Source organism: Gracilinanus agilis, chromosome 4 (genome assembly GCF_016433145.1).
Source record: "Gracilinanus agilis isolate LMUSP501 chromosome 4, AgileGrace, whole genome shotgun sequence".
Lineage (NCBI taxonomy): Eukaryota > Metazoa > Chordata > Mammalia > Didelphimorphia > Didelphidae > Gracilinanus > Gracilinanus agilis.
Window position 1 is genome coordinate 414999335 of NC_058133.1, and position 20457 is coordinate 415019791.

The following is a 20457-nucleotide window of genomic DNA, read 5'->3' on the forward strand; positions in this document are numbered from 1 at the left end:
TTTTGCTTTATTCTATTGAGTATTTGTAAAGATAAAATTTCCCTGAAAAGTCTTCTATACTCTCATCATCCACTCCCTTCTTAAACTCTTGAAATCTGATTTTCCTCTCCATAGTAACCAATCACTAGCTCCAATGATCTTTTCTCACTCCACATTCTACCTCACATCCCAGTGGCATCTGGTCCCATTGACCACCATTTAAAAAATATTTTCCCAACCTTCTTTAGGTTTCTATGACATTGCTCTCAACTGCTTTTCTTTTATCTCCATCTGCTCTTTTTGTCTTCTTTACAGGCTCCTTTTTAGCATCTTACCCACTAAGTAGAAGCACTGACCAAGGTTTTATCATCTCTTCTTTATGCTCTTTCTCATGAGATTTTTACCTATTCCTAAAACTTCAATTCTTACTTCTATGTGAACGATTCCCAAACTTGTATCTCCAGCTCCAATGTCTCTCTCAAGGTTCAGGCGAACATTCCTAATTTCCAGCCAAATGGCTCTATATGTATGTGTGGATGAAATCTCAAATTCAGTTCATCCAAAACTGAACTCCTCATTTTCAAAAAACAAATACGCAAAAACTCATTTGTTCTTCTTCTAGACTTCTCTCTTTCTGTTAATGGAACTATCATCATCCTATTCACCCAGACAACATATAGATGTTATCTCTGATTATGCTATCTCCTTTATCCCCCACATACAGTTACCAAATACTGTAGATTCTATATCAACAATTCCTCTTACTCTAATCCTCTCTTCCACCCCAACTAGAACTGTAACTAGGGCAGAGTGACTGAGGCTTTAACCCAGGGTAACAAAATTCAGAGAGTATTGACAGAACTCTTATTCTTCTAGCATGTAGGAATAACTGATTTTATGTATAGTTTATAGATAACATATAGTTTAGCAAGAACAGTCGAAATAGTAAACGACCAGATGATATCTTCCTCTACTAACCATACTCCAAGTGAACTCCTCCCTAGATTTACTTTACCTCCCTTTACTCCTCTGGTGGCAGCCATGGCCTTAGAGTATCCTGGAGTATTGATCTCCCTCCTATCAGGCCTAGGATCTTTTTTGTTTCTGAAATCTCTTTCATTCTACATCCCCATGGACCAAATTTTTTTCTATATACTTTTTGCCACCACCACCCCAGTGTCAGAATTTCTAGTTCCACCTCTGATTCTCATTGCCACCATCCTCATTATGTCTCTCAATAACCTTGTAACTGTTCTCCCTAGGACCAGTCACCCACCTTCTACCAATTCATCCAAAAATGGCAAGCAGATTGATCTCATTAAAGCTGATTTTGTCATATTTCTCCTCAGAAAACTTTATAACTTCCCATTAAAGATGAATAAAATTGGTCTAAGGAAGTAGCTCAGTGGATTGAAAGCAAGGCCTGGAGACTGAAGGTCCAAGGTTTAAATCTGGACTCAGACACTTCCTAATTGTGTGAACCTGGGCAAGTCACTTAACCCCCTTTGTCTGGCCCTTACCACTTTACTGCCTTGGTACTGATACTTAGTATTGATTCTAAGAAGGATGGTAACAGTTAAAAAAAAATGAATGAATGAATGAATTCTAGAATCTGGAATTTAAAACCATCTAGATTCTAACCAGGACCTACTTTTTATAGTCTTTCCCTCCCACCACCCCACCCTCCACACACACACATACAATTTATGTTCCAGTCAGACTGGACCATTCACTGTTCCACAATATAATTTGCATGTTCCTTCCTTTACTTATGTGGTTCTCTTTCTTATAATACTCGTTCTTCCATCATCTCTTATACAAATGCTAGCTATTCTTAGAAACCCAGATGAACTACCATGTCTTCTACGAACCCTTCCTGGGCAAGAAAGTATCCCTCCATGCTATGAACACCCTCATTTCTTTTTGCCATCTCCTACTAATAACAGTTCCTATTCATAGAGCACTTTCAAGTTTACAGAGTGATATCTTATAACAAAGCCTCCCTTCCTTCCCCTGGAAATCACCTTAGTCCAAGCCTTCGTTATCTCCCATCTAAGCCCTCATTGGTCTCTCTGCCTTCTGAAATATAAACTCCTCCAGTTGGCATCTAAAGTCATACATACACAGGAGCAGTCTTCTGTGTAAATCCTCCTACTCATAGATTTCAAGTTTCTGGGGGGTAAGTATTATGTCTTAGTTATGTCTCTGAGGACACTTCCCCAGATGTCTTGCATGTAATAGATGTCTTTGTAGTTCAGTCATTTCAGTTGTGTCTGACTTTTCATGATCCCATATTCAAGGTTTTCTTGGCAAATATATTGGAGTGCTTTGCCATTTCCCTTTCCATCTCCTTTTACAGATGAGGAAACTGAGGCAAAGAGAGTTAAGTGATTTGCCCAGGATCACATAGCTCATATGTCTGAGGCCAATTGAACACAGGAAGATAAAATTTCCTGACTTCAGGTCCAGCATTCTATCCTTTGTGCCATCTAGCTGTCCTTTAAAAGACATCTAACAAATGGCAAAAAAAAATTCATTTTTTTAACAGATGTGGGAATGATGAACAGAGGGGCCCACGTTCAAGCTTCCTTATATTTCTCATCTAACATTCATACTACTGCTAAATGAGTTTTCCTTACACATTGCTTTACTCATATTATTCTCAAGCTCAAAAGCCATTAGTGACTCCTCCAGTCCATAGATTGGACCAGTGGTTTCACTAGTTTAAAGAACTCTCAGCTGTGTGACCCTGGACAAGTCATTTAACCCCAATTGCCTAGCCCTTACCACCCTTTCTGCCTTGGAACCAATACACAGAAGGTAAGGGTTTTTAAAAAAACTGTCAGTGAGAAATTTCCTTCTACCAATGCACTTCATCACTTTGTTTGCAACATATCTCAGTAACAGAGTTGCCCTGAGTATTAAGACAGTAAGTAATTTGCTCAGGGGACCCTGAGCAAATATCCTTGGTTTTCGAGGCTGGCACTCTAGTCATTAACTGCCTGTCATTACTTAACATAATAACTCAATGCCATACATGATTCTGGATCACTGAGGATCCCATGATTCAGCATGATTTTCTTTTACTTCCCACACAAAACCTTCTAATCTAATCATTGTGGTATTCTCATTGTCTTGTAAGGACACAAGTACCCTCTGCCTTTGTTAATGCTTTTGTCCCACTTAAAAAGCTTTTTTCTTCCATCATTGCAAATGTCATCCATCTTTTAAGGACCAGATCAAACCTTACATCTTCCATGAAGCTTTCCCTGATAATCTCTCCCTTATTTATCTCCTACTCTGATATCTATGAAGCTTTTATTATATACAATCCTATACAATTTTAGGGTAAAAAAAAAAGAGTTTCAGAACTTGAAAATTGGAGGTCATCTAGTCCAATCCTTTCTTTTTTCAGATGAGGAAACAGACCTAGAACATTTAAATAACTTGCCCAAGGTCCCACAAGTAATAAGTAGCAGAGGCTGGATTTGAATTCAGGTCCTTTGACAGCAAATCCAGTGCTCTGAATTACATAGCATTTTGAACCTGTTGCTGATTGATTCATGTTTCTTAGTTTTGTCTCCCCAATTAGATTGTAAACTCCTTGAAAGAATAGATTGGGTTTTTTAGTTCATCTGTATTCACTACAGCATCAAGTACTACCTATTGATATAGTGGACTCTCTCTCAAAAACATTCAGATTTATGTATATTTATGTATTAACATATATAAATTTTTGTGGGATGATATTTGTGTTAACTTAGAGTCTTCTGGATTCCTAGATTCTGGATAATGTATTCTGGATATGTCCAATAGGTTGTCAAATTTTTCCATTTCTAGCTTCATAAAATCATATATTCGCCATCTTTCCACTCACATGGCCAGCACCCTACTAGACAGCCCTATCACTTCTTTCTTGAACAAATAAACCCATTTATCCAAGTCTACTGTGAGTATAAAGGAGAGGAATTATACTGATTAGAATATGCCAGAAAAAATCCAGGCACAACCTAGACAAAGGTCCAGCAAAAGAGAATGAGAAGGACCAATCATCCAGGTAGTAAGACAATCAGGAGAAAATAGTGTCACAAAAACATAGGGAGAGGAAAGTATTAAGTTGAAGATAATAACCCTACTATGTCAAAGACTGCAGAGCGATCAAGAAGGATGATGACTGAGAAAAGGCCATCAGGTTTAGCAAAGAAAGAGCAATTTCTGTTGAATGATAAGGTCAGAAGCCAGACTGGAGACAATTAAGAGAGTAAGAAAAAAGAAAGCAGAGGCATGTATTGTAGGAGGTCTTCCTAAATAGTTTAATCACAAAAGAGAAGACTATTATGGGATAATAGCTAAAAGGCCTCAGGTGAGGGGTTTTTGAAGACTGCTATTGTCCTTGAGCCACTCAGTCATGTCCGATTCTTCATGACTCCATGGACCATGGAGCACCATGGTCTTCTTTTACTTCCCAAAGTGTGTCCAAACTTATGTTCATTCCTTCCATGATACTATTTATCCATCCTCTGCCATTCCCTTTTCCTTTTGCCTCCAATCTTACCTCACACCAGGATCTTTTCCAGTGAGTTCTGTTTTCTCATTATGTTGCCAAAGTATTTAAGCTTCAATTTCAGTATTTGACCTTCTAATGAATAATCTGAATTGATTTCATTCAGGATTGACTGATTTGATCTCCTTGATGTTCTAGGGACTCTTCAAAAGTCTTCTCCAGCACTGCAATTTGAAAGCATAGATTCTGCAGTGGAGGGATTTGCACTGATTAAAGAGAATTATGTAAAATGTACAGCTCCCTGGAATGACTGAATCTCTTTGGTGTCCTACAAAAATCTTTTCTTTATCCCATCAGTTGTAAATGTTTTCCCTACCATCCCATCCCTCTGTCTAAATTTCACAGTTTTTACTTTGTACCTATCTACTATATTTACTCACCTGTGTATTTAAAAAATTCTCTCACCATTAATAGAATGTAAGCTCCTTGAGGAAAGGACATTTCTGGTTTTGTCTTAGAATTCCAGTGTCTGCTATTCAGGGCCTTTTATGTTTTTGTTTTCACTTTGACCTGAGATTTTCAGCATAGACACTTAACAAATTCTTGTTAAATTGGGGGTGAAATGTTATTTACATAGCATTTAAGGAAAAAGGAAAAAACAAAGCAAAATCTCTAAGAAATTATTCATTGTGACTAGGTTGGAGTTATACCAGGGAGGCAATGATGGTTGAACATTAGGAAAACAATCAGCATAATTCATCATATTTAAAACAAAAATAAAGAAAACTACACGATCATCTCAATAGACAGAGAAAAAGCCTTTGACAAAGAAAACACTCTCATGCTTAAACAACAACAACAAATACAAAGTATGAGCATGGAAGGATCTTCTTTTTGATATATCATAAAATATCTTTCTAAGCTCAGAAGCAAATATCATATGCAACAGAAATATACTAGAAGCTTTCTCAACAAAGGCAGGAATAAATCATATGCCCCTTTCCCTGTATTTGCTATAGTTCTATATATGCTTAAAATAGCAATAAAGCAAGATATAGAATGTCAAGTCATAAAGATAAGCAAAGAGGAATGAACTATCCCAATTTGCTACTGGTATGGGGGTTTACTAAGAAAAGGCTAGGAAATCGGCTAAGAAACTAATTGTGAAAATGAATGGTTTCAATAAGTTGTTAACTAAAAAATAAACACAAAATCAATAGCACATTATAAGAAAAAACTGAGAATTCTTTTTGAGGCTTATATGCTAGCTTATTTCTCTCTTTGAAAACATTTTTTTTGCCTAAATTCATTCCACCAGCTATCCCTCCTGAATACTCATTTATTAAACTGTAGGAAAATATAAACCTCATTTTTATGTCTATTTTGAAAATATCAAAAGAAAAAACTTGTTTTCAGCCTGATTCATCAAGTCAATATTACTTTAAAACTGATTCATAAGCCTTTGGAGTTACAAGGACCTCTAGAGCTCACAGATAAATCAGTACTAATATATTTAGGCATCCTTAAGTTCCCTCACTTAAAAAAAAAAAACTTTTAGAAAAAGTTGTTTTTACAAGTATGGAATTTCTGAAATACAGGTCAGGTTAACAGTTCTATAGTTTAGTTATTAAAAGTTATTACTTGAAAGAAATACAAAGATTAAACTCTTTTAAAAATATATACTCGGTTTGAAGCTAAGCCCAAATACATATTTTCAAGCAGAAGGAGAAATAAAAAGTGATGGCCAGTGTATATGAGAGAGCTTCTGAAGCCCTCCTCTTCAGAGGGTGCAAGTTTCCTCTTAGGCATTCACTATATCTAATTTTCATAGCTGCTACTGAGTGAACTTTGATTTTAGTTACATGGGCCAACCAGATGACAAAAATTTAATTCTTTATCAAAATAATAAACATAATTCTTTAAAAGAATAGCATTTTGATGTACTAGAAAGAACACAAAAATTGAACCTAAGAGAACTGAGATCTGCTCCTAGATTTGACAAGTACCAACTATGTGAACACAAGTAAACTACTTAATGTCTCTTGACTCTCTCCTCATCTATAAAGTTTGGAAAACAGAATGTCTATTAGCTGGCACATAGGATTATTGCCAGAAATGTGCTTCATGAACCTTAAAGCACTGCCACAAATCAGAAATCAGAATTATTTTAGGGGGCAGCTGGGAAGCTCAGTGGATTGAGAGTCAGGCCTAGAGACGGGAGGTCCTAGGATCAAACCTGACCTCAGCCACTTCCTAGCTGTGTGACCCTGGGCAAGTCACTTAACCCCCATTGCCCAGTCCTTAGACTCTTCTGCCTTGGAGCCAATACACAATATTGACTCCAAGATGGAAGGTATGGAAGGTAAGGGTTTTAAAAAAAAAATAATTCTTTTAGGCTTATTCTTATTTTATTATTTATTATTACATGTAGAAACAATTTCCAACAATTGTCTTTTGACATTTTACAATCCAGATTCTCTACTTTCTTCTCTTCTTTGCCCCCTCCACAACAGGATAAAATGACATGATATAGTTTGTACCAGTGTTGTCATGCAATACATATTTCTATATTACCCGTATTGTGAAAGAAGACATATATCACACATATCTTTGATCCTGGCAATACAGATCCAGTAGTGGTATTGCTAGGTCAAAGGGTATGCATAGTTATATGGCCATTTGGATATGGTCCAGATTGTTCTCCAGAATGGTTGTATTAGTTCACAGCTCTCTACCAACAGTGTATTACTGTCCCAATTTTTCAACATCCCCATCAACATTTATCATTTTCCTTTTTGGTCATATTAGCCAATTTGATGGATTTGAGGCTGCATCTCAGAGTTGTTTTAATTTGCCTTTCTGTAATTAGTAGTGATTTGTAGCATTTTTTCATATGACTATAGTTGTGATTTCTTCATCCAAGAACTGCTTGTTCATATCCTTTGACCATTTATCAAGTAGGGAATGACATATGTTTATAAATTGAGTCAGTTCTCTTGATATTTGAGAAATGACACCTTTATACCTGCTCACTATGAAAAATTTTCCCAGTTTTTTGTTTCCCTCCTAATATTGGTTACACTGGTTTTGTTTGTATGAAATCTTTTTAATTTAATGTAATCAAAATTATCCATTTTACTTCTTGTAATGTTCTCCATGTCTCATTTGGTCATGAATCTTACTTTTTTCCATAGATGTAAAAGGTAAATTATTCTGTGTTCCTGTAATTCATTTATGATATAACCCTTTATTTCTAGATCATCTATCCATTTTGACTTTATCTTGGTATACAGGGTGAGATGCTAGTTTATGTCTAGCTTCTGCCATAGTTTTCCCCAGCTTTCCCAGATTTTGTCAAATAGTGAATTCTTCCAAAGGCTTGAATCTTTAGGTTTATTGATTACTAGTTTACCATGGTCATTTACTACTGTGTATTGATTACCTAATTTATTCCACTGATCCACTACTCTATTTCTTAACTATTACCAGATTGTTTTGATGATTACCACATTATAATATAGTTTGAGATTTTGTACAGCCAGGCCTCCTTCCTTCATATCTCTTTTTTTCATTAATTACCTTGATATTGTTGACATTTTCTTCTTCCATATTAATTCTGTTATTATTTTTTCCAGCTTTGTGAAATATTTTTTGGTAATTTGATTGACATGCCACTGAACACATAAATTAATTTAGGCAGAATTGCCATTTTTATTATATTGACACAGCCTAACCATGGGCAATTAATGCTCTTCGAATTGTTTAGGTCTGACTTTATTTGTGTAAAAAGTGTTCTGAAATTGTGTTCATCTAGTTTCTGGAGGCTTTTTGGTAGGTAGACCATCAATTAGAAACCAGAAATGTTTGAACTAGGATTTAGCTGATGGTCACATAGGCAAGAGTGGGCAAAGCCAGGACTAGAAGTGTAGGCAAAGTCACAATGTAACATGGAAGTCTGCAGTCTTCTCATTAAAGAAATCCAATATTAAAAAACAAGAAGTCAATCAGCTTTCTGTTATTCACATGGTGATGTGAAATTAAAGGGCCTATTAGTCCAAGATGAAAGGCAATATATTAATACTGCTTTCAAGATGTAAGGTAAATTCACGAACCAGGATATTGCTTCAAGGGAGGGGAAGGCAGACAATTGGTTTCATTCCAGACAAAAAGCAATCAATGTAGTTCTAAACACAGGAAAGGGATAAAAGGAAAAAGGGAAAGCAGGAGGAATGGGAGAAGTTGAAAAGTGTAAATGTACTCAAAGGGCTGGAATTTTATCAATCAATAAACATTTATTAAGTGCCTACTATCTGCCAGGTTTAGAAACAGAAAAGCAAATTACTGGGAGGGAGAATGAGTTCCAAAGGAAGTACCCAATTATTTGGGGAACTAAAGTACAACAAAGATATCAGTTACCAAAGGCAAACAGGCCTTGGTCAGAAAAGATGAAATCAGTTAGTGAGCTTCTAATATCAAGTTCCTTCTAGTCCCCTAGTCTGAGACCAATATTGAGATCTAAATTTGGGAAAAGGTTGAACCAATGGAAGTTATATAAATGACTAGGCTTCAGAGGTCATAGGATCAGGGTGCCAGAAGTGTGACTATAATACATTTTTTTTTTTTAATTTTAAACCCTTAACTTCTCTGTATTGGCTCCTAGGTGGAAGAGTGGTAAGGGTAGGCAATGGGGGTCAAGTGACTTGCCCAGTGCTGGGAAGTGTCTGAGGCCGCATTTGAGCCCAGGATCTCCCATCTCTAGGCCTGACTCTCAATCCACTGAGCTACCCAGCTGCCCGTATAATACATTCTTTATGTTGTGCTTTCAATTTATAAAGTATTTTCTTCACAATGATCCTGTGAAATAAGTATTAAAATTATACAATCATGCATAGAGAAATGGAAAGATTCAATCATGATTCTAGATCATGTCCCTAATTTTACAAATGAGGAAACTAATGCCTGGGATCAGGGCTGGAATTCAATAACTTACCCAAAGTTACACAAATGTATCAGAGGTAGGATTTGATCTCAAGTCGTCTGACTCTAGACTCAAGTCTCTTTCTTTTGTATTAGGCAGGCTCCCGTTATTATCTCCATTATAGTGACAAGGATATAAAAGTTAATGAGGAAATTGAGACTTGTTATGTGACTTGATCACAGTTACATAACTAATAGACTAAAGAGTTCATCACACTACAATTGCTTCATTATAAACAAAGTGATATTCAATTCAGATAACCTATAAATAAAAATAAAATAAACAAGGATAGAGAGGTACCTGCTCAAAGTCTCCAGCTAATCAAAATCATTCATTGAGTAATCTGATTTATATACCATCAGAGTAAATTACCTCAGACACCATCTTTATTCAAGCTATATTTGAAAGAGAATAATCTGAAGGCAGCTAGATGGTTCAGTGGATTGAGAGCCACTGTCAAAGAGCCTAGAGACAGGAGGTCCTGGGTTCAAATTTGGCCCCTGAAACTCCCTACCTCTGTGACCCTGGGCAAGTCACTTAACCTACATTGCCCAGCCCTTGCCACTCTTCTGCCTTGGAACCAATATGCAGTATTGATTCTAGGATGGAAGATAAGAGGTGAGAGAGAGAGAGAGAGAGAGAGAGAGAGAGAGAGAGAGAGAGAGAGAATCATTTCATCAATATATCCTAAAAGAGGTGATCTAGCTTTGAAAAGTTTAAGGGAAGGAGATCTTTGGTTACTTTTAATAATTAGGAAGCTTTTCCTTATATCTTCCATGTTGCCATACATGTTCCTTATTTGTGTACTTCCAGTCACAATTCCTATGTGTGTTTGTTCTTCTCACTGATAGTATGGATATAGTGGGAGAGTATCCCCCAGGTTTGGAGGCCTAATGGTCACTTGTTATTTTTATTACTATATTATCATTGTGTTTAAATTCTGTCCAGAAATACCATAAAAAGGAATCTTGCCCATATGTATTTTTGGAAAACTTGGAGGGTGGCATACATGTAACAACAGTGAAAGAGAAAAGATTAGTTAGACAAGTATTAATTAAGGCTTCAACTATATTGGGGGAAAACCCAGTTGGAGGATTTATGTAGGGAAAAGAGTCACTTAGAATGATTGTGATCTGCATTGTTAGCAGGAATATCCACATCAATCAGATTATAGATTCATTGAAATATGTAATTTAAGCAGATTGGCCAATATAACAGCAAAGGAAAGTAATAAATGTTGGAGGGGATGTGACAAAACTGGGACACTAATACACTGCTGGTGTAATGTATAGAAAATGGTCAGCCATTTCCTATAGGTGCAAAAGAGCAGTTTGTCCCTTTAGAATACAGAACCTGGCAAGGCAGCCCTGGGCATATGCCAATCTGGCAGTTGGAAAAGGAGTATAAATTGGGAAGCACAAACCCCCTGGGGTCCACTTCTTCTTTGGGTTGGGAGGCAGGAGGTTGTCTACTGTCTGGGCCTCGGGAGAAGGATAAATTGGTATAGGCAGGCAGGGTTTAGACTACATTGCTAGCTATATCAATCACCTTAATATTGATAAGGCCACTGAGCCTTAATTATCAAACAAGATTATTTCATCAAAACATCTAAAATCAGTAACAGCTTTTGAGCCAGGGGAGACTCTCAAAGTCCCCTTGACTCAGCACCTAGGCCAACTTTCTATTTAGACATTACCATAATTTATTATACTTATTAGGTTAAAACTTAATAGGGTTCACCTACTTCCCTCTCTCCCACTTCCAAGTTTACCTTTCCTTCATTCAATCCAATAATCCCAGTTAATCTACAAGACTCTGGCAGCCTTTACTTACAAACTGATAGCCTACCTTACTGAGGACAAAGTCATCTTCATTTAATATCATAGTCAGACTGTGGAAACTAGCCTAGCTGATCTATTTACATCAAGATCAACCTTGTGCTAGGAATATAAATATTGTTAAAGTCCCAGGAAATCAAGATGAACTTCCTAGTTTCATCTAAGCCAACTGATTCCCTGGGAACTGTTACTAGGGCATCAGGCCTGTCATAGAATTCCATCACTCTTCAGAAGCTTTTATAAAGCAGTTGTAGGAAGTAAACCTCTGTCTTTCACAACTTGGTTAAACAGTAGTGCTTCACTGAATTAATAGATAGTAGGACCTTAATCCCCTCATAACACCGGTGGAGTTGTGAATTAATACAACCATTCTGGATGGCAATTTGGAATATGCCCAAAGGGCTTTGCCTGCCCTTTGATCCAACCTTACCACTGCTGGGTTTGTACCCCAAAGAGATAATAGGGAAAAATGCTTATACAAAAATACTTGTAGCCACTCTTTGTGGTGGCAAAAAATTGGAAAATGAGGGAATGTCCATCAATGGGAGAATGGCTGAACAAATTGTGGTATATGCTGATGATGGGAATATAATTGTGCTGAAAGAAATGATGAACTGAAGGAATTCCATGTGAACTAGAATGACCTCCAGGAACAGATGCAGAGTGAAAGGAGCAGAACCAGAAGAACATTGTACACAGAGACTGATACACTGTGGTAAAATCAAATGTAATGGACTTCTGTACTAGCAGCAATGCAATGATCCAGGACAATTCTGAGGGATTTATGAGCACGCCATCCACAATCAGAGAAAGAACTGTGGGAATAGAAACGCAGAAGGAAAACATATGATTGATCACATGGTTCAATAGGGATATGATTAGGGTTGTTGACTCTATTGAAAATATTAATAATATGGGCTTTTGAATAATGATACATGTAAAACCCAGTAGAATTGCTCATTGGTTCTGGGTAGGAGAAAGGAGGAGGGGAAGGAAAGAACATGAATAATGTAATCATGGAAAAATATTCTAAATTAAATAAATAAATATTTTTTAAAAAAGAGAAATATGTAGTTTACATATTATAGAATATACAAAGATATGAATTTCTGTAAGTAGAGTTATAAATTTGTAATGCTATTTAAGCTTAGTAAACATCAAATATTTCTAGATAAAAAGGATATATGAAATAAAATTTATATTTTAACTTTATTAATTACCTTGTAAAATAGTATTTAGATTTGCAACAAAGTTGGACTTATTACCCTGTTACTATGTTATGTTAGACCTGATGCAAAATTGGGTGATTTTTCAGTGATGTTGCTCATATTGTACTCTGCACAGATCTTAATGCTCTCCGGCTTTTCTCTGTCTGCCTGAATAAACCTGTCACTTTTAATAACAAATTCAATATTGCAATTAGTTCCAGCAACTTATGCCTTTCTCTGAAAAAGGCATTAAATCAACACTATTATTCTATAAAAGATAATATTAAACACAATTTAAATATTAAATCTTAAACACAAATTAAATTATGATGATAAATGGCACAATTGTTTAACCTAAAAAGTATGTCAGATGAATCATTTAAAAAACTAAAACAGAAAAAATATCAATTACTTTCCCCTCAAAATATAGGTAAAACAATAATCAATCAATGCACTAAAATTTTATTAAGTTCCTTCTATACTGGGACTTTGTGGAATGCTGAGGATATAAAGGCAAAAATGGAACAATCAATTCTTTCATGGAACTGTACTTATACCAGGGAAGATTTCTATATACAAAAATATATGAAATAAGGTGATTGTGTGTGTGTGTGTGTGTGTGTGTGTGTGTGTGTGTGAAGGGTGGGAGACATTAGCAGCTGCAGTAACCCAAAAAGTTATCATGTGAATTTGTCGGCATTCAGTTGAACTTTAAAGGAAAATGGGGTTTCTAGGGATTCTAATGTGATTCCTTCCCCAATCTTGTCTCCTTTCTCACTTCTCAGTTTCCTTTTATGGGTTATCTTTCCTCCATTAGAATGTAAGCTCAATAAGGTCAGGAATTGCCTTTCTCTTTTACTTTTTTTTGGGGGGGGGCATTTGAAAGATGGGATTGGAGAGGAGAAAAAACATGATGCAAGAAAACCAATTAGAAAGCTAATAGCAATAGTTCAGGTCAGAAATTATATGAGCCTGAACTAGCCATCACGTCTAAACTAGAGTGGTGGCCAATTGAGTGATGGTATGAAAGTAAATGAAGCTTCACGATTAATTATTTGGAGTGAGGGAAACTGAGACATTGAGGGAGCATGGCATTGAGGCTAACTTGTGATTAGAAGAATAATCATATTTTCTATGGAAAGAATTATGTTTATGAATAGTATAGGGTAAAATATGAATTCTATTTAGCCATTTTGAGTTTCAATAAAGCTAGTACAGTTATTTTTTTAAAGCAACACCGCAAAAGAAGAGTTCCCAATAGAGATACCATTGATTATAGTGGTAAAAGCATTTCATATTTTTTTTTCTGACAGACTCAATCAGGTTTCACAATTGTCCTGCTTCAAGTCTAATTTATAAAAGGCATTCTAGGTAGACTCCAAAGATTGTAATTCTGAATTAGAAGTAAGATTAATAATACCTCTAATGCTTTGAGTTATAATGCTTTTCTGAAGAAATTAAAGCATCCTAAAGATGAGCATCTAGGTGGTACAGTGGATAGAGTGCTAGACTTAGAATCAGGAAGATTCATCTTCAAATCTGGCCTCAGACACTTGGTAGCTATGTGACCCTGAGCAATCCACTTACCCCTGTTTACCTCAGTTCCTTATCTATGAGAGATGAGCTGGAGAATGAAATAGCAAACTACTCCATTATCTTTGTCAAGAAATCCCCAAATGGAGTCATGAAGAGTTGAACATGGCAATAACAACAACATCTTCTGTGAGAATTTAACATAAATCTATACACCTCTTTCCTTTTGAAAATCCATTTGTCTCCCTCCTTACCCTTTGATTGGGTTAAGAACAAATCCTGAGGCTTCTCTGTATAAAGAGGACATCTCTTGGCTCCCTGGAATTCTGGAAGATGCATGTCTCTTGTCCCACATGACTCCTGGAATCCTGAATCCTGAAGACTGGCCTCTGAACCGGATTGAGGTCAGGTCTGTCCAACAAGGGAAACCAATAAAAAGGGATGCCACTGGGATTATAAGCAATAGAGCAAGGAAGTTTGCAGCCTCTTTGCCAGGAAGCAGCAGGAATGAACAGGGACGTGTGTGAACACAAGCTCAGATTAGCTAGGCAACAAGCTATGCAATTATGTGCTTTTTCTTTCTCCAACCCACTTTCACTATTTAATAAATACTTATAAATATACAATCTCCAGGGAATTTTAATCTTAAGATTTCTTACTATTCAAATTAAGATTTCATTTATACTTATTTTATGGGCCTCCCCATCCTATAAAATTCTAAGTTTCTCACATCTGGGTTGGCAATAGAATTTGTAGTAAAGGAAGGCAAAGGAACCAACTTTCTTTCTTGATCTGAACAAGGATGCCTGATCTTCCTGGTAGATGAAGTAAGTAGTGCCCTTTATTGTGTTATAAGATACAAAGAAGGATCTTCAGTTTCCCTCACCCTCTTCCTGTCTGCTTTTTGACACCTAAAAGTCTTTTCATAGCAGATACATCCTTTTATTCCACAATTAAAGACAAAGCCCAAAAAACAAATACCTTTGGGAGAGAGATTATATTTATTGAAATTCAAAGTAAAATATAAATAACTGATAAGGTATAAAAACAAGTATTAAAATCTTTCCAGAGAATAGGTTTTGTTTTTTTTTAATTTTTTTTTTAAACCCTTGTACTTCGGTATATTGTCTCATAGGTGGAAGATTGGTAAGGGTGGGCAATGGGGGTCAAGTGACTTGCCCAGGGTCACACAGCTGGGAAGTGGCTGAGGCCGCAGAGAATAGGTTTTTAGTAATGAACAAGGGTTAAAAAAAACCAGAGGGACAGGGGGCAGCTGGGTAGCTCAGTGGCCTAGAGACAGGAGGTCTAGGTTCAAATCTGGCCTCAGACACTTCCCAGCTGTGTGACCCTGGGCAAGTCACTTGACCCCCATTGCCTACCCTTACCACTCTTCTGCCTTGGAGCCAATACACAGTATTGGCTCCAAGACAGAAGGTAAGGGTTTAAGAAAAAAATTAAAAAAAAAAAAAAAAAAACAACAACAACAGAGGCCTTGGTGATAAGAGAGAGAAGACAGGCAAGAAAAAGGACACAGAGGAGGCCAGGGGCCCCCAAAACAAATTAAGTCTACTCTATTATATTTGTCGAGCAAGATGTCTACCTCTCTCCCATACAAAGTTTCTGCTTCTTATGGTCCCTCTCTCTTCCTATATTCCCTTTATCCTCTTTATGAGGTTAAATCCCTATGAGAATATAATAGCACATATGTAGTATTCTTGTGTGTACATAAGCATCAAGCACTCTTGAATTAGCTACAAGAAAATCACTTTCTTGCTAAAAGAATGTTTTCTACTGGGTGAATTCTTTTCCCTGACACTTTTTCAAGAGCAATGGTATCTTATCTTTGTTGTTGTTGTTTTACTATTTGCAAAAATCATTTTGCATTCATAGATTTAGAGTTGAAAGAGATTTTCTTTTTTGAGCTTTTGCTTTGTAGAATCAGTTCTACGACAGAAGAGAAGCAAGGACTAGGCAATTGGAGTTGTGACTTGCCCAGGGACACAGAGCTAGGATGTGTCTGAGGACAAATTTGAACCCCTGTCCTCTGGACTTCTGGCCTGACACTTTATCCATTGTGCTACCTCACTGTCCGTGAAAGAGATTTTAGAAGTCATCCAATCTAATTTCCATTTTCAGGTGAGAAAATTGAGGACTAGAAAGATTAACTGATTTTCCCAAGGTCATAAAAGCAATAACAGTGTCTAGATTTGAATCCAGATCATTTGACTCCAGACTCAGGACTCTTTCTGCTGTCAGAATGACCAATGGGAGAGAGTGCTCTGGGTGACTTTCAAAAAAGTATTCCTCTCTACTTAGCTGCTTATAGTGAAGAAAGATTGATCAGATAGAGCTTGATGACAATAATCATGAACAATAATATCCTTTTTATTTTCTTACCAAACAATATTCTGATCTTAAGTTCATTTATTAAATAGACCATAAGAGCCTAGATTTGACTTTCATACTAGGAAGAGAATGCACTGACCGAGGATCATATTAGTGAGTATTCTGGTTTGCTTGACATATATATTTCCCAGTGTAAATTAATACAATTTTATTTTGGTTGATATAGTCGTTTGTGAGTTTAGTTGGTATGACTCAGGCCCTAGGAGCATCATCATTCATAGGTGAATTAATAAAATGGAATATAAAAAGCTGAAGCTTCTGACCTCATAATAGCAACAGTATTTGAATGAATGAATGTTACTACCCTTTTTTCCTATCTGAAGACCCCTCCCCCGCCAAAAAAAAGGAAATTACTTCATAAAGCATATTATAAAGTCCACAACTGGAAAAAGACACAAAGAACTACTTAAATTTACTTCTTCTTCCCCTGATTGAAGGTTCAACTTCAGGCAACACTGGAAAGTATCCAAAGTTTGAGGTTTGTTTAGGGTTTTTATTCACCCCACCCATCTTTTACCACAAAGTTGATGGGTCCTACTTTAGGTTCTTCTTGTTGTTGTTGTTTTTCAATTTTTTCTATCAAAACAGGGAAGGATCTGGTTTATGCATGTTGATTAATTAACTGATTGTATAATGACTGGTCTTTCTGCCCCGAAATCCCTTAGTCCCTGTAGCAGTCCCTTAAGTGACCAATGTGGTCACTTAACCCCTGTCCTATATCCTGGGATTAATAGTGCCCCTAGAAAGGACACACAAAAACCTCTAGGAAACCATTACTTGGCAACTCCACACAATCAGCTTTGCTGGTCCCCACAGCTGGGATCTACTAACTAAACTCTTGCTTTTCCTTTCTTTGTGATCCATCTCTTCTTCACTTCCCTGTAATTCCTTTTCCCTCTCCAACTCTCACACACACACCTCTCTCACCTTCCATTTTTTAACCTGCAAAACAGAAGGAGTTGAACTAATTGAAGCTCCTCCTAGCTCTAAATCCTATGAATAAGTACGTATGTACTTCAGTCCTAAATGAGTGATCTCTGGGCCTGTTTGGGAGTCATTGATTTAGCTTCTCTTTATGGCCAAACTAGTTTCTCTAAAATCAGGACTATGACTTGTCTCTCCAACTCTAACAAATAAAATTCTGCCCTGGGGCCCGCATTCTTGGGGCTGGGTTCTAGATAACTTGCTGCTAGAATTCTCAAGAGCCCAGTTATCTGTGGAGAATCCAAAGTGCTGGAAGTCCTGCTACAGCAGTGGTCAGCCCCTCTGTGGCAGTCTCTTCTTCCACTTTCACTTTTTTTAAGGATTTTTTTGGGGGGGCACCGCACATTTGCAGAGCAGCTCTGTTGGCCCTCTTCCCAGCACCCGAGGACATTTTTTTCACGTCCTGTCCCTCTGTCCAGCCTCTTAAAGCAAGCACTTTCTCCCTCAGCTCTCTGGCAATGTAGGGCTCACAGACAACTTGAATGTGCCCTCTGGGCGCTCAAACTCCTTAAAGATTTGACACGGGCCAGCCGGGTGATTGCCTATTGTGGTTGAACAGAAATAGGAAGTGGTTTCGTCCAGGTTAAAGTTAGCGGAAATTTGTTAACTTCCAAGGTTAATTTGTCAAGTGGCTTAACCCTATAAAAGAATGGGTCCTGAATGAATTCATTAATTAACCCCAACTGGATAAAAATAAAGCTCTTCTTTGCTTACACTTTCATTGCCCCAAGCCTTTAGTTTAGTATTCTTTTCTCAAGGTCCCCAATCTAGCTTCTTGCTTCTACCTCCCCATATATTTTCTCCTGAGTCTTTCCAAAAGACTCACAAGCCCTTCCACCATTCCCCACTCAACATTCATTCTGCCTAGTGTTCCAAGTCTTCTACTACTATCATCTTATCTTCTTTAAAGTTTATACAGACCAGAGACCTCATATTATTATAGTTTCCTTCCTAATGCATTGCTTGGAAATGAATGCAAGATCCTTGAGGAGAGGGACCATTTCACTTTTGGCATTATATCCTCAGTGCTTATGTCTAGAACATAGTAGATATTTAATAAATGCTTCCTATTTGATTCATTAATGTCATTATTCTTTCTAATAGAATATTGTCTCTTGAGGTGAAGGGATATTTCAATTTTTAGTTTGCATTCCAGGTACCTAGCTAGCCCGGTGTATTAAACATGGTATTTAACATTAATAAATGCTATTTGAATTTAATTGCAATTGATTTTCATGCCTTCCCTCCTTCCTAATAATTTTTTTTATCTCCATAATAATCTCTTTCTTAACCTATCCCATTCTCCTAAACCCTCTGCTATCTTTGGTAATTCTTCAATTATTTCCAAAATGTCTCTGGCTTTTTTTTTTCCTTCCCGGAATGTAAGAGATGCTTATTCTTCAGATTCTCAGCTGCCTATTTTCTCAATGTTAAACTATCTAATGTATCTTTTCCCTCTTAGATTTTCTATTTGCCCATCATTAATTTAACCAGGATATAATTTTTTCTTCTTCAATCTTTCCTTAATCATTTTCTTACCTCCTATTGACTTCAGTCTGAACTCTCTCAACTTTAACACCAGTCCTCTTTTCTTTCTCTCTCTCTTAGAACTCTTTTCTTTACCAGATCCACAGTTGACTGCTTCTCCCTAAATGGTCAGAAAAATTCCCATAATGCCAACTGAATAGCATTGTAAGGGAGCAAAATTCTTGGAGGTGGAGTGGGTCTTCTACCTCCAAGAATTTTGCCCCCTTGTAATGTGCACCTATTTACTTGGCAAAATGGGCCTTTTAGGGTAGGTAATATCAAAATATGATATTTAGGTGGTAGAACTAGAGGAGGACTAGGCAAGAAGCCTACTTCCATTACTTCCTTTTATCTTTAGAATAGTGCCATTATCCTGCAAACCTCCAGAAAATGGTCAAATGCCCCCTTGGATACTCTAATCTATGTCAGACCTCCATCCATTGTCTCCCAAACACTCCCTGTTATAACCTACACTTCAATTTCACTCAGACAGTTTGGGAATAAACTAGATTCAAAGAATACTGATCATGTGTGTCTCAGGAACCTGTAATTGTATAAATTCTACAATAATGTTACATCATCCCTGACAATTGCATTAAGAGAATAAGCTGCCCTAAACATGAAAGAATCCATAGTTGTGGGAGGAAAAAGTCATTGCTTGAGTAAAGGTTTAGGTTTAGAGGCCGAGACTCCCTACCTCCAGAATTTAATAAGATTGTTGCTGTGTAATTATACACAGTACTTCTTAAACTCTTATTAAAAAGTAAAATAAAAACGAACAGGAAAATCACAGTAAACATTAGCCACGCAATAATACATATTTTTTAATTGCATTAATTACAGATCTTAAGAAGAGATGCATAGGAACTTTTAAAACTTTAATTTATAGTTCCATTCCTGTTCATATTTTTATACTTTTTTTTTTTTGCATAAACCATTAGCATTTTTCTCCATTAAGAACTTGACTGGTAATGTGATGTTTGACTAAATGAAATAAGGTTGAATTGGCAGGACACAACCTTCTACAGGATAATTACTTCTCCAGAGGCTTAATATATATAATTCAAGGTGATTGTCAGTGCTAGCTTTCTTTCTGTGTTGAAAATTTGGTCTTTATATCTTTGTACAGTTAGTTACAAAGGTCCTAATGAATACAAGGTATGATCTGGATTTATCCTTTGGAGATTGAGTTACATTACACATAATTTTTTACTTAAAATAATCAAAATTCTCAGATTGCTTATGGTAGCAGTTGTTACACAATGTCCAGGAGGCCTAAGGAAGTGAGCTGAAGAAAGGTGTTAAGCCAGAATATACATATATAGAAAACATATTTGACCAAATCACATGCATAATAGGGACAATGCTCAGGTCTAATGTTGCAGAGGCATTGATGTCCTCCAGTGTTATCATCAAATTAATTGTTTTCTCTATTGAGCTTTGATCTTTTGCTATTGTGTGTCCTCTGCTGGGTTTCTTTTCTGTTTTTCTACGCTACCA